At 52.9% G+C, this 14497-nt stretch overlaps 1 protein-coding gene across 2 annotated transcripts in view; it reads right to left on the bottom strand.

Annotated features, from left to right (window-relative positions):
* The window catches only part of FAM53A (family with sequence similarity 53 member A), a 32117-nt gene extending 17882 nt beyond the window's left edge, over positions 1-14235 (bottom strand). The window contains exon 1 of one of the 2 annotated variants that reach the window (XM_032136167.2): positions 14101-14235. The gene's annotated coding sequence lies outside the window, so the exon portion shown is untranslated. Of the gene's footprint in view, positions 1-13411; positions 13469-14100 lie in introns of those variants that run through there. The other variant, XM_058430078.1, reaches the window with a different exon arrangement.
* Positions 14236-14497: the final 262 nt, after the last annotated feature.

The raw sequence follows: 14497 nt of genomic DNA, 5'->3' as shown, positions 1-14497 counted from the left end.
AAGTTCTCTTCTGGAAAATCTAATCACGGTGGTCTTCTGGCTAAAGGCAAAGGCACACATTAGACCCACCCCCCCGGAAGCCTCAACTGAAAGAAGAAGATAGGCCACCCCAGGCCTCTGCTCCAAAAAAGAGGAAACAGGATGGGAGATGATGGCAAGGACATTCTGGAAGCTGGGAAGCTGCTGGAAAGCCAGTATCAAACCAGGAACACAGAAACTCTGACTACCCACCCCCTTCTGCTCCAAGTGGCCAAACACCCCTCCCGCTCCCACACCAGCCAGTTGGGCAAGTGCTCCACACTGAAGCTGGGGCACAGGAAGCCTGCCAGGGTCTGCACCTGGCCTGCTGACAGCACGGGGCCGGCGGAAGAAGGGCAAGGGCTCAGGGGGTCTTTCAGGCCCTGAGCTCTCCAGCCCCAGGAGTGGGCAGATCCGTCTGTACTGGAGGCAGAGGCTGTGGGGCTGCCCCAGGGCTGCTCCCAACAGACACCAACCAGCCGAGGTGCCCAGCAAGGTGGCCCTGCGCCCAGCGCGTCCCTGACCTGCCCCAGCTTTGACCCTTCTCAGGGTCCCACTGTTGGGTGTGAGCAGCTGCCAAAGCCACCTAGTTCAGACCCAACAGAGGCCAAAACAGACAAGGTGCAAACAAGCAAAATCAGCAACTTGGAGAAGGGTGTTAGGTAGGAGGGCAAGGCCTTCCTCAGCAGCAGCCCTCTGCCCTCGGAGTGATACGGCACCTCCATGAAGACCAGGACACCCTTAAAAAGGAACTTCCAGAGAAAAAGAAGAGTGCCTGGGAACTAAGACAGCAGTGACGGAACCTCCACACAACCTCCAAGGTGCGCGTCCTCAGCTGCTGCCCGGCTCCAGCTTCCAGCCAGTCTTCTGGGGCCCACAGACTGCTCCTGGGCAAGAATTAAGGGCGGACAGGACAGCAAAGCCCAGGCCTCACCTCCACCAATGAGGGTAACCCGTAGGCAGCACCACTCACGAGCATCTGCCCCAAAAGCCTGGCACGAGGGAGCCACGTAAGCCACTCCATCAGAAGGACCGCCCGGCCACTCGGGCCACGCTAGGAAGGCAGGCAGCATCCAAGTTCACAATACCTGCCAGTAAAGTAAAAGGGCAAAGAGACTCACACGCACACTTCTGCCAACGCTGGAAAGGTTTCAACACGGTTCAATACCTGCGTTCCACGCTTGAAATGTACACACACAACCGCTCTCGACAGAAACCAACAGACACTTCCCTAGAGCCCAAAAGCCAGCATCTTACTGAACGAGGGCCAGGGCAAAGGCGCCACCACCAACACAGCAGCTACGCGCACAGTGGGCCACCCAGCCTGGCTCGGAGCCTTCCCGTTACCAGGCACAGACCCGCTGATGCCAGGTCCAGGGGACTGGACAGACCAAACCCAGGCAGGGTCTGTGCACAGGTCCTGACAGGTGCCACCCACCCATGGGGCTGTTCCAGGCCAGGGGACATACCACATCAGCTAAAGGCTGTGCCCGCCTGGCTCACTGGATCTGAAATCGTGTGCTCGGCGCTGACCGCTCCCACCACCCTCGGCAGCCACCACTGTCATCTCCAGCCCACAGCCAAGAACCCCAGACTCCAAGAGGGGTGTCGTGCACTGGGCCAGGGTCAGCCGGGCCCACTGTGATGCTTCAGAAGGAAGTCTCTCCACAGCAGTGGCTCCATTCAAATTGTCTCAAACTAAGGAGCACAAATCAGAGCCAGCCACACTGCACACCCAACGCTGGTCGATGTCAGCTGGGAAAAGCCACCAGTAACTGGGATGCCAGCTCACAGCCACAGTCCAGACTCACCTCTGTCCCAGCGTCAGAGCCCCCAGCTCACAGCCACGGCCACGGCCCGGACTCACCTGTGTCCCAGCGTCAGAGCCCCCAGCTCACAGCCACGGCCACGGCCTGGACTCACCTGCGTCCCAGCGTCAGAGCCCCCAGCTCCCCAGCGTCAGAGCCCCCAGCTCACAGCCACGGCCTGGACTCACCTGTGTCCCAGCCTCAGAGCCCTTACAGGACGGGGCTTTATGGCTGACAAGCCAGCCTCCCTCCCTAATCCCACCAACCAGTCCTGCAAGGCGAGGGGCCGGCTCCCTTCACACCGTGCACCACGAGCGGCTACACACCCACCTTCCGAATCCTCCTGATTGCACAAAGCACACACACAACCCTAGAAAGGCAACAGCAGCCACACTATAACTTGAAAAAATAATAACTAGGATTTTATTTTAAAAACAGGCCTCACAGTCTGTGTAGAAATGGCTGATTTCAGGGCTTGGGCAGGGAAAAGAGCTGGAGCCTGTTGAGGGGCAGGAAGTGAGGATGGCTCCCCAGAAGCCTGCCTGTGACACAGAGCAAAGTGAGCAGCAGTGAACACAGGCACCCAGGAACCCACGAACATAGGAACCCATGAACCCAGATACCCAGGAACCCATGAACCTCGGAACCCAGGAACCCACGGACCCACAGACCCAGAACCCATGAACCTAGGAATCCACAAACCCAGGAACCCACAGACCCACGGGCCCAGGAACCCAGGAATCCACAAACCCAGGAACCCACAGACCCACGGACCCAGGAACCTAGGAATCCACAAACCCAGGAACCCACAGACCCATGGACCCAGGAACCCAGGAAGCCAGGAACCCACAGACCCATGGACCCAGGAACCCAGGAACCCACAGACCCAGGAACCCTTGAACCCATGGACCTAGGAACCCACAGACCCATGGACCCAGGAACCCAGGAACCCACAAACCCAGGAACCCTTGAACTCATGGACCCAGGAATTAGGAACCCAGGAACCCATGGACCCAGGTGAGGTGGGGGTGGCGGGAAAGCGCCTCCTCACGGGGCGGTGGGGAGCCACTAGTGAGTGCAGAGAGAATGAGGGAAATGCCCGGCCGCCCCGTCTGGGAAGTGAGGAGCGCCTCTGCCTGGCCGCCGTGCAACCTTCCAAGTGTGAAGTGACAGCCTTCGTTGTAGAATGAATGAAGACACTGGCACTGATTATATAACACCTTGGCAGCTATCTCAAGTCGTTGATGGTGGAGGTATTGGAATTATAGAAGAAAGCAAACACACAAATTTGACTAAAGGCGACTTTGTGACTTCTTTCTATTGGCCCTGGCAAACCAAGGTTATTCTGGATGGAAATAGCCTTGAAAAGGTGATATATATATGAACATATCTGATTTTTTTTCCCGGTATAATTCTTACTTTGTGCATTTAATATTCAGTTGTGTTTGTAATCACGGAAAAATAAAAGCATATATTAAAAAAATAAAATAAAATAAAATAAATAAAATCACCACTTGACCAACATCCCAACACAACAGCCTCAGGCAAGATGCATCCATGATGCTGGACCCGCAGAGAACGTATGGCGAGAAACAGAGTTCACAGCCTCAAAGTGATCCCCAAAAGATGCTCAGCAGCCACCAAGGAAAAACAGCAACAGCAGGGATGCCCGGCAGGCACCTGAACCCAGTGATCAATGTGAACACCTCAAGAGCCTCCTGCGAGGCGCCCAGGACACGAACACAGGAACCTGAATTTCCTTTTTTTTTTTTTTTTGAGACAGAGTCTTTCTCCATCGCCCAGGCTGGAGTGCAGTGGTGCAATCTCGGCTCACTGCAACCTCTGCCTCCAGGGTTCAAGCGATTCTCCTGCCTCAGCCTCCCAAGTAGCCAGGATTACAGGCACACACCACTACACCCGGCTAATTTTTGTATTTGTAGTAGAGACAGGGTTTCGCCATGTTGGCCAGGCTGGTCTCAAACTCCTGACCTCAGGTGATCCGCCCACCTCAGCCTCCCACGGTGCTGGGATTACAGGCGTGTATCACCGCCATGCCTGGCCTGGAACCTGATTATTTAATTCTGAAGAAATGTCAATCTCAAAACAGGCCAACTCTACAAAACGACCAGCCAGAGATCTTCAGAAGCATGGAGTCAGGAAAGAGCTCGGCAAGGCCCTGCCCAGACTGGAGGGGTCCCCATGCAGCACGTGACCCTGGGTCAGAAAAATGGCAGGGGGGACATGTCCCAAATCTGCCTGGGCACCGTCAGATGCCAGCACCATGCCACACTGACGCGGCGCACCATGCCACACTGACGCGGCACTCCTGGCTGTGACTACTGCCTGTGGTCACATGAGATGTGAATTCCTGGAGGGTCTGCACGCCCTCGACAGAGAAACGATGACACGTGTGTGCAAGAATCACACTCTCATAACTCACAGACTTTAAAACATCAGACAGGCTGGGCGCAGTGGCTCATGCCTGTAATCCCAGCACCTTGGGAGGCCGAGGAGGGTGGATGAGGAGGTCAGGAGATCGAGACCATCCTGGGCCAACATGGTGAAACCCCATCTCTATTAAAAATATAAAAATTGCCGGGCGCAGTGGCTCACGCCTGTAATCCCAGCACTTTGGGAGGCCAAGGCGGGCGGATCACGAGGTCAGGAGATTGAGACCATCCAGGCTAACACGGTGAAACCCCATCGCTATTAAAAATACAAAAAATTAGCCGGGCGAGGTGGCGGGCGCCTGTAGTCCCAGCTACGCGGGAGGCTGAGGCAGGAGAATGGCGTGAACCCCGGGGGCGGAGCCTGCAGTGAGCCGAGATCGCGCCACTGCACTCCAGCCTGGGTGAAAGAGCGAGACTCTTTCTCAAAAAAAAAAAAAAGAATGTAAAAATTAGCTGGGTGTGGTGGCACATGCCTGTAGTCCCAGCTACTTGGGAGGCTGAGGCAGGAGAATTGCTTGAACCCAGGAGGTGGAGATTGCAGTGAGCCGAGATCATGCCACTGCACTCCAGCTTGGGCAACAGAGTGAGACTCTGCCTCAAAAAAAAAAAAAAAAAAAAAATTACAATAGCATCTGCAAAGACCCTATTTCTAAATAAAGTCACGTTTGCAAGTATTAGGGGTGCAGACTTGAACATAACCTCCTGGGGGATGCGATTCCACATACACAATGCCAGGCCCGTCTCCTCTTACAAGAAACTGAGCCATGAGGATGGCAGCACCAGTCACGAGGCGTGATGGACAGCAAATCCCTCCCCCTTGGCGGTTCTCAGAGGCCAGTCTGCATGAGAGAAGTCTGGGGAAGGAGCAGTTCAGGACCAGAGGAAGCCCCTGCGGGAGCTGGGAAAGCCCAGAGACACAGAAACAGTGATGGACGGTGGCAGTGAGAAGGATGCCGCAGGACCCCATCAAGGCAGGACAGCCTTTTCGAGGGGCGATCAGAGAGGCCCGTTTAAGGCAGTGACATTGAAGCCAGGACTGAAAGCTAAACAAGAGGGTCCTGGAAAAGGAGACAAAGGCCAGGACAAGTGGGAAAAGAGACCTCCGGGTTCGAGGTAGATGTAGAAGAGACGTGAGAAGTGAGAGAAACCTGGCTCCCGCTGCCAGAACTCACTGTCCCTGCCACCAACAAGTGAGGAGTGGGACCCAGCAAGAACAAAGAGGACACACCACCTGAGCTCCGGGAAGCAGAGCCGGCATCAGGCATCCCTCGCCCCTACTCCAGGACCTCTCAGCACTGGCCCCTCCGAACAGGAAGCGGTCCCTCCCAAGGCCACAAGCACCGCCCTGAGCCCGGGCGACGCCTTCTCCCCACACTAAGTGGGCTCACTTCAGAGGACGGCTACGACAAACTCACTTCCACTTTTCCTGCATTAAGTCGCCGTCCTCGCTCCCAAAGTCTCCTTGTAACTGCATTGGTGACTCAGCCGACAACCCCAGGAGCTTTCCCTGCCTCTCCTTCCACCTCTGCACCCAGCTCAAGCCTGGTCCTCAAGGTCTGGAGGACCGCAGCAGCCTACACTCATTCCCATCCACTGGGCAACCCTCGGCCCGACCTCAGTGGAAAGCAGATCACCGCACTCCGGCCCCCAGAAACAGCCTCCTCAGCCCTTAGGACAGAGGCCAAAATCCTCGCCCTGGTCCCCCAACTCCCCTATCTTCTCCCCTCGCTCCCCAGGTTCTGGCCACACCAGTGCCCTGCAGACCCCTAGGAGGGTCAGACCCAGAGCTGGAGCTCCACGGGGCCAGCAGGGACGAGCTCCCACCACAGGCAGTGCCTCAGCTCAGATGGCCGCCTCACAGGACAGCGGCAAAATGCCCTCGGCTGGCAGCTCTGGCCACTCTCATTCTCCAGGACTCCATCCTCCAAAAAGGCACCAAAGCAGGTTCGATTTTTCTGTTTTAATCTAACTCGATCCACATGGAGTCAGATACAGCATTTGTAGAGCCATGAATTAGTTTCCTATAACCAAGTATCACAAAGTGGTGGCTTAGGACAGAAATGAACTGGCCAGCTGTCCCTGGAGGCTGGGAGTCCAAGACCAAGATGGCGGCAGGGACATGCCCCTCTGAAGGCTCTGGGGAGGGACGTGCTCAGGCCTCCCTCTGGCGTCACTCCAATCTTCCCACCGCATTCTCCCTGTGTGTGCCTGTGTCCAAGTCTCCCCATTTTATAAGGGTATCAGTCATTTTGGGGCAGGACCCACCATGCTCCAGTGTGACCCCATCTTAACTAATTACATCTTCAACAACCCTATTTCCAAGTAAGTGCACATTCTGAAGTACTGGGGGTGTCAGGACTTCAACATGTGACTTGTGGGGGCGGACCTCATTCAACCCATAACAAGCTGTATTGTATTTCACCACGGCAACACATACACGGTGCTGGCTTACAAACCAATACTGAGCGACTCCCGAACGTGCAGAGGCCTCACCCCTGCCACTCCGCAGTGGGCACTTCCATCCCTTCAGCCCTGTCCTCGGGTACTTACTACACCTATGCACACAGCCCGTGGACACTGCTGCTGCTGGACTGTGCCCCAGCGCGCCCCTGTGAGCATCGTCTGCTGGCTTGAGGGCACGTCAGGGTGCATCTCTTTGCCAACACAGCCCCACCCCACACCTCCCAACAGGGCTGTGTGAACATTTTGTCAAGTCATCACTGACATCATCACATCACTATAGTGTTTCCAGTTAGGCCACACAGTGGGGTCTGTTCTCCAGAGTTCATAATTCCTTCCTTTTTACGAGTGCAAAGTTTCTGCCTAGTATAAACTCTTGCCCCAAACTCCCCAGCAGATTTATAAACCTCCTAGGAATGAGCCCTTTGGTCAAAGACGTCAGGACACCTTCAGCCCTTTTGCTCCTGGAGTCCCACCTTGTGCTCAGGGCTGGCGGGGGTGTGCTCTAGCCCACTCGGGGCACCCCTCACCCTCATCTTGCAGCTTCCTGAGAAGGGGGGCACGTGAAGACCACACCTCTTCTCTCCTCCACTTCTGTAAGAAGCCCACTCCCAGGATGCCTGCTCAGCTTTCAGGGTCCTCTCTCACCCCAACTTTAGAAAATGCTCAAGGCGCCTCAAGCAAGGTCTTCCTTGGTCCAGAGACCACGTCCTTCTGGCCTGGCTCATGGCGCACTCTGCACTCCACCCTGGTCTGCATCTCCATCTGTTCCTGGACTCCGTGTCCCACGCTTGCTGCTGTTGCCGCCTGTTCCTGGACTCCCATGCTTGCTGCTGGACTCCATGTCCCACGCTTGCTGCTGTTGCCGCTGTTCTAGGATCTGTCCTCCACTCCTCCAACCCTTCCAATGACGTGTGTATGCTTCACCCCCACGGGCTCCCTCCTCTTCAAATGCCCATGTTGGGACCTGTCTTCACGCTTATCTCTAAGCCTACGTATACAGGGCTGCTTTTCATGGGGGGTTTTAAATTACTTTTTCTGGTCCCTGCACTCTGTATCTCAGCTCCCTTGGTCTTCTCTGCTCTTCCTGGCTTCTGCTTTCAGGCTGGAGGTTTCCTCTGATGTTGCTCATTCTGGCTCTCCACTCACACACAGAGGGAAGAGCTGTGAATACACTGCCTCACTGCAGAGGGATGCAGTGGCCGTGTCCTCCCTTCGAATGGCAAGAGAACTCACCCTGAGACCAGCCTGGCCAACATGGTGAAACCCCATCTCTACTAAAAATACAAAAATTAGCTGAGCGTGGTAGCAAGCGCCTATAATCCCAGCTACTCAGGAGACTGAGGCAGGAGGATTGCTTGAATCCGGGAGGCGGAGGTCGCAGTGAGCTGAGATTGCACCATTGCACCCCAGCCTGGGTGACAGAGTGAGACTCCATCTCAAAAAATAAATAAATAAAGTTTATACAGAGAGGCAAAAGACCCAGAATAGCCCACATGATATTAAAGGAGAAGAGCAAAGTTGGAGGACTGACACTATCCAACTCTAAGACTTATGATAAAATTGCTGTAATCAAGACAGTGTGTGGCCAGGCACAGTGGCTCACATCTGTAATCCCTGTACTTTGGAAGGCTGAGGGAAGAGGATCGCTTGGGCCCAGGAGTTCAAGACCAGCCTGGGCAACACAGCGAGACTCCATCTCTACATAAAATTTTAAAATTACCTGCATGCCTATAATCCTAGCTACTTAGAAGGCAGAGGTGGGAGGACTGCTTCAGCCCGAGAGGTGGAGGATGCAGTGATCCATGATTGCACTGCTGCACTCTGACCTGGGTGACACAGCAAGACCCTACCTCAAAAAAAAAAAAAAAAAAAAAAAAAAGTGTGGGACGGGCAAAAGAATAGGCAATTGGCTCAACGGAACAGGCAGAATAGAGAGCCCAGATATAGAACCACATAGTCACTGATCTTTAACAAAGGAGCAATGGCAATACAACAGAGAACAGACAGTCTTTTCAACAAGTGCTGCTGAAAAACTAGAATTCACAAGGAAAAAAAGACATGAGGCCAGGTACGGTGGCCCACGCCTGTAATCCCAGCACTTTGGAAGCCTGAGGCGGGTGGATCACTTGAGGTCAGGAGTTCAAGACCAGCCTGGCCAACATAGTGAAACCCCACCTCTACTAAAAATATAAAAATTAGCCAGGCATGGTGGTGCCACCTGTAATCCCAGCTACTCGGGAGGCTGAGGCAGAAGAATCACTTGAACCCAGGAGGCAAAGGTTGCAGTGAGCTGAGATCATGCCACTGCACTACAGCCTGGGCAACAGAGCAAGACTCCATCTAAAAAAAAATGAAAAAAGACATGGAGTGTATGGACACTCTTCATGAAAACTAACTCAAAATGAATGACAGACCTAAAGTAAATGGCAAAACTATAAAAATCCTAGTAGATAGATAACACAGGAGAAAAATACAGATGACTTTGGGTTTGGCGATGACTTTTGAGATACAACACTGAAGGCACGATCCATGAAAGAAAGAATTGTTCAGTTGAACTTCATTAAAATTAAAAATATCTGCTCTGCAAAAGACACTAACAAGAGAATAAAAAACAGGTTCCAGACTGAAAGAAAATATTTGCAAAAGACTTATTTGACAAAGAACCATTATCCAAAATATAAAAAGATATTTTAAAACTCAACAATGAGAAAACAACCCCAGCCTGGCCAACATGGTGAAACCCCGTCTCTACCAAAAAACTACAAAAATTAGCCCGGCGTGCTGGCACACACCTGTAATCCCAGCTACTCGGGGGGTCGAAGTAGAAGAATCACTTGAACCCAGGAGCTGAGGTTGCAGTGAGCCGAGATCACGCCACTGCACTCCAGACTGGGTGACAGAGTGAGTAAGACCATGTCTCCAAAAAAAAAAAAAAAGGCCAGGTGCAGTGGTTCATGCCTGTAATCCCACTTTGGGAGGCCGAGGCGGGTGGATCAACTGAGGTCAGGAGTTTGAGACCAGCCTGGCCAATGTGGTGAAACTCCATCTCTACTAAAACTACAAAAATTAGTCAGGTATGGTGGCAGGCGCCTGTAATCCAAGCTACTCAGGAGGCTGAGGCAGGAGAATCCCTTGAACCCAGGAGGCGAAGTTTGCAGTGAGCCGAGATAGCACCACTGCACTCCAGCCTAGGCAACAAGAGAGAAACTCCATCTCAAAAAAAAAAAAAGAACCCAACGCAACTAAAAACATGGGGCAAAGACTTTGGCAGACACCTCACCAACTGGGGCCGGGTGTAGTGCTCACGCCTGTAATCCCAGCACTTTGGGAGACCAAGGCGGGTGGATCACCTGAGATCAGGAGTTCGAGACCAGCCTGGCCAACATAGTGAAACCCCATCTCTACTAAAAATACAAAAATTAGCCAGGCATGATGGCAGGCGCCTGTAAGTGCAGCTACTCGGGAGGATGAGGCAGCAGTTGCAGTGAGCCAATATTGCACCACTGCACTCCAGCCTGGGCGACAGGGCGAGCTCCATCTCAAAAAAAAAAAAAAAAAACCACTACACACAAGGTACCACTACACACCAATTAGAATGTCCACAATCCAGAACACTGACAACACCCAAGTGCTGAGGAGGATATGGAGCAACTGTGTACGTGATCCAGCAATCTTGCTCCTTGGTATTTACCCAAAGGAACTAAAAACTTATGTGTACACAAAACCTGCACACAGATGCCCATAGCAGCTGTATCCATAAGTGCCAAAACTTGGAAACAACCAAGATTTCCTGTAGGTGAGTAGATAAAGTGTGGTACATCCAGACAGTATAATATTGTTTGGCACTAAAAAGAAATGAGCTATCAAACCACCAAAAAATATAGAAGATATTTAAATGCATATCACTAAGTGAAAGAAACGAGTCTGAAATGGCTACGTATTGGATGATTCCAACCATATGGCATTCTGGGAAAGGTTAACTGTGCAGACTATTAAAAAACAAACAAACAAACAGTGGCTGCCACGGGCCAGGGGTAGAGAGAGGTGAGGCAGGGCACAGATTTTTAAGGCAGTGAAACTATTCTGCATGATACTATAATGGTTGACAAAGGTCATTACACATTTGTCTAAATCCATAGACTACAACACCAAGAGTGAACCCTGATGTCAACCATGGACTTTGGATAATAAGCATGTGTCCATGTAGGTTCATCAACTGTAGCAAATGTACCACTCCGGTGCGGGATGCTAGTCATACAGGAGGCCCTGCATGTGTGGGGGCAGAAGGTATAGTGTCTAGCAACTTGATTTTTTTTTGAGAGGAAGTTTCGCTGTTGCTGCCCAGGCTGAAGTGCAACGGCGCGATCTCAGCTCACTGCAACCTCAGCCTCCCAGGTTCAAGTGATTCTCCCACCTCAGCCTCCCAAGTAGCTGGGATTGCAGGCGCCCACCACCACGTCCAGCTATTTTTTGTATTTTTTAGTAGAGACGGGGTTTTGCCATGTTGGCCAAGCTGCTCTTGAATTCCTGACCTCAGGTGACCTGCCCGCCTCAGCCTCCCAAAGTGCTGGGATTACAGGTGTGAACCGCCACGCCCGGCTGAACTCGCTATTTTTAAGTGCACTAAAACCACATTTGAAGTGTTCCTTTTGCAACCCAACAAAGGAGAAGAAACTCAAATCTTTTTTTGTTTTTTCTTTTGAGATGAAGCCTCACTCTGTTGCCTAGGCTCACTGCAGCCTCCACCTCCCTGGCTGAAGCAATCCTCCCGCCTCAGCCTCCCAAGTAGCCAGGACTACAGGTGCACACCACCTGTTTCCATTTCCGTTAAAAAACCCGGCTAATTTTTTTATTTTTTGTAGAAATGGGGGTCTCACTATGTTGCCCAGGCTGGTCTCCAACTCCTGGGCTTAAGTGATCCTCCTGCCTCAGCCTTCCAAAATGCTGGGGTTACAGGTGTGAGCCACCAAGCCTGGCCAAGAAATTCAAATCGTAACATGAAGATTATCATTGTAACCACTCCACTGGTGAGAACAGGCTGCAGCATATCACCACATGGAAAAAGATAAACTGCACCAAGTAATTTCACTGTGAGATAAAGAACACAAGGTGAGCTCTGGACAGCTGCACAAAGCCCCGGGTTCAGACACCAGTTGGGCCCGCTCGCTAGCCAGGCCAAGTAACTTCACCTGGACAAGTAACTGCACCTCTCCGGGCCTGGGTTCCTTGGAAACGGAAAATGAGAAGAAACCACCCACTTCATGAGGCTTCAAGGAATCAAATTAAACTAAATAACACGTGACAGTTCCTGAGTCCCTGACACACATTTTCAAATTATGACCACTTATAACAAATGCTTAAGAGATTGTGAAATTCAATTTTTCTTTAATATCATTGTAGAAAATGCCAAAAGGGTTTATATAAAAATTTTTAATTTCCTTTTTTTTTTTTGAGACGGAGTCTCGCTCTGTCATCAGGGTGGAGTGCAGTGGCGCCATCTTGGCTCACTGCAATCTCCACCTCCTGGGTTCAAATGATTCTCCTGCCTCAGCCTCCCGAGTAGCTGGGATTACAGGTGTGCACCACCACACCCAGCTAATTTTTCTGTTTTTAGTAGAGACAGGGTTTCACCATGTTGGCCAGGATGGTCTCGATCTCCTGACCTCGTGATCTGCCCGCCTCGGCCTCCCAAAGTGCTGGGATTACAGGTGTGAGTCACCGCGCCCAGCCTTAATTTCCTTTTTTAAAAAAACATTTTCCCTGTTCCCAATGCACCGGTGAAAAATACCTAAGTGTTTTCTTCGTTCTTTTATCTACCAGCTAAAAATGTGTACTCTCTCAGATTAGAGCCTCTTCCTATTTCTGTTTCCTGTGCACATCATTGCATGTGAGCAACTACCTCTATAACTAGAAAGACCTCAAATGCATGCACTAAAAAAAAAAAAAAAGAAAAAATTACTTTGGCATTTTCTCTTACATACTTCAAGTAGTAACAAAAACGTTCCGTGGTCCCCACGTCCAACCTAAGTCAAGAAACATAAGGAAGCATCCAAAGGGGCGGAACCATTACCAAGGCCTCAGTGAGTGTGACCCTCAAAGTCGCAACACAGAACACAACAGAGGGACAAAGCTGCAGAATCAAAAGCTCTAAGTTCCCGTGACAGCACGGGGAATCAACTATCAAGCCACAGAAGGGGATCAGGACTGCCAGTACCCAGAGCACAAGGAGGACTCAAGGAGGCAGGACAATGGCGCCGGACGAGGGAAAACTACAATTGTCTGAAAGAACTACCACCTAGTTTTCCTGCGCTAACTAACCCAATTTAAAGAAAAGTCACTGTTTCTAAACAATGTCAATTTCCATTTTGGGGTAATATTCAAGAGCTTCAAACAAATCAAAACCGTTTCCCAGCCTTCTACCTTCAGGGTGCAAGGGTGCACTTCCCTTCTAGCACCCATTCTGATGAGGGACAAGCTCAGGCGACAGGAGGGTGTTTAAAGTAGCATCAATATGTTCAGGTTACATTTCTTAAATATTGTGAAACGGAAACACATTCTTTTCCTTTTTTTGTTTCGTTTTAAGACTAGTCAAGTGCAGTAGTGAGAAGGGGGAAAGAGTGGAACAAGGAGTTGGATCTGTAACGGACTGAACAAGCAGCAGAGACAACTCACTCCCTTGGCACCAGCCACAAGTACATTCTTGAAGCCAAACTCATCCATCCGTACTGGGGGATAGATGATCACAGAAACAAGTGAGTGTGGTTTGAGTTTAAAACGAAAAGTGCTTTAGAGTTATGGAAGCTTAGCTTCAAAGAAGAGGCACCGAGGATGCCGTGCGAAAACTCACGAGGCCACTTAGCACAGGCTGCGTGGGAAACAGGGGCTCCGCGACTGCGCTCAGATTAAGGGAAAAAGACACCCCTCTAGAGTCGCGCACCAGCGGGCGGGCACCAGCGCCTTCTCCACACAGGAGAATCTCGGCGATTTAAACCCTCCAGGCTACGCAGAAAAAGCGGCTTCGGAATCCGCCGCAAGTCCCCTCCTCGGGTCGCCGGGGAAGTCTGGCCTCCCGCGTCTGGGTCCCCTTCGGGACGCCCCACGGCCCCGTTTACCACGGCGACTTCCCGCCTCTCGCGCCACCGAACCACGGTGCGGGGCCACCAGGGCGGGCCTCGCCTCGTGCGGGAAAGTCGCCTCGACGGGCGGCGCAGACGGCGGGGGCTCGTAGCGCAGGGCCCCGCGCCCACGACCCCCCGCGCCCTCCACGTGCCGCGGGCAAAGCTCGGAGCCGGTGCGCCGAGACATGGGCGGCGTGGACAAGAGAGGGGGAGGCGGCGGCGCGCTCCGCCCGGGCTCGGTACCTGAGCGCGGCCGCTGGGCTGCGGAGTCAGAAGACGGCCGGCCGCCCACGCTCCGCTAGCTCAGAGCGACGCGCCTCAGCCACGGCGGAACAAAACCGCGGCCGCCGCCCCGCCCCCTCCGGCCGCCCTCATTGGCCGCCCGCGCCCCGCCGCCGCCGCGAGCCAGTCAGCGGCCGCCTTCTCCACGCCGGCCCTCAGCCGCGCCGCGCCGACGGAGGGGGCGGGGCCTCCAGGCGCCCAGGCTCGCACCTCCCGCCGAGTCCGCAGCGCGCCCTGTGCGAGGGTCTGGCCCCGCCTCCGGGTCGACGCCCCGCCCCCTGAGCGCGTGCGTGCCCGGCACTCGGCGGCGTTCTCTAGGCCTAGAAGGCAAGACCCGTGGCGGCGGCGACCTGAGGCG

The sequence above is a fragment of the Hylobates moloch genome, unplaced genomic scaffold, assembly GCF_009828535.3.
Source record: "Hylobates moloch isolate HMO894 unplaced genomic scaffold, HMol_V3 SCAFFOLD_17, whole genome shotgun sequence".
Taxonomy (NCBI): domain Eukaryota; kingdom Metazoa; phylum Chordata; class Mammalia; order Primates; family Hylobatidae; genus Hylobates; species Hylobates moloch.
Note: the sequence above shows the minus strand (reverse complement) of the source record. Positions and strands in the feature narration are given on the sequence as shown.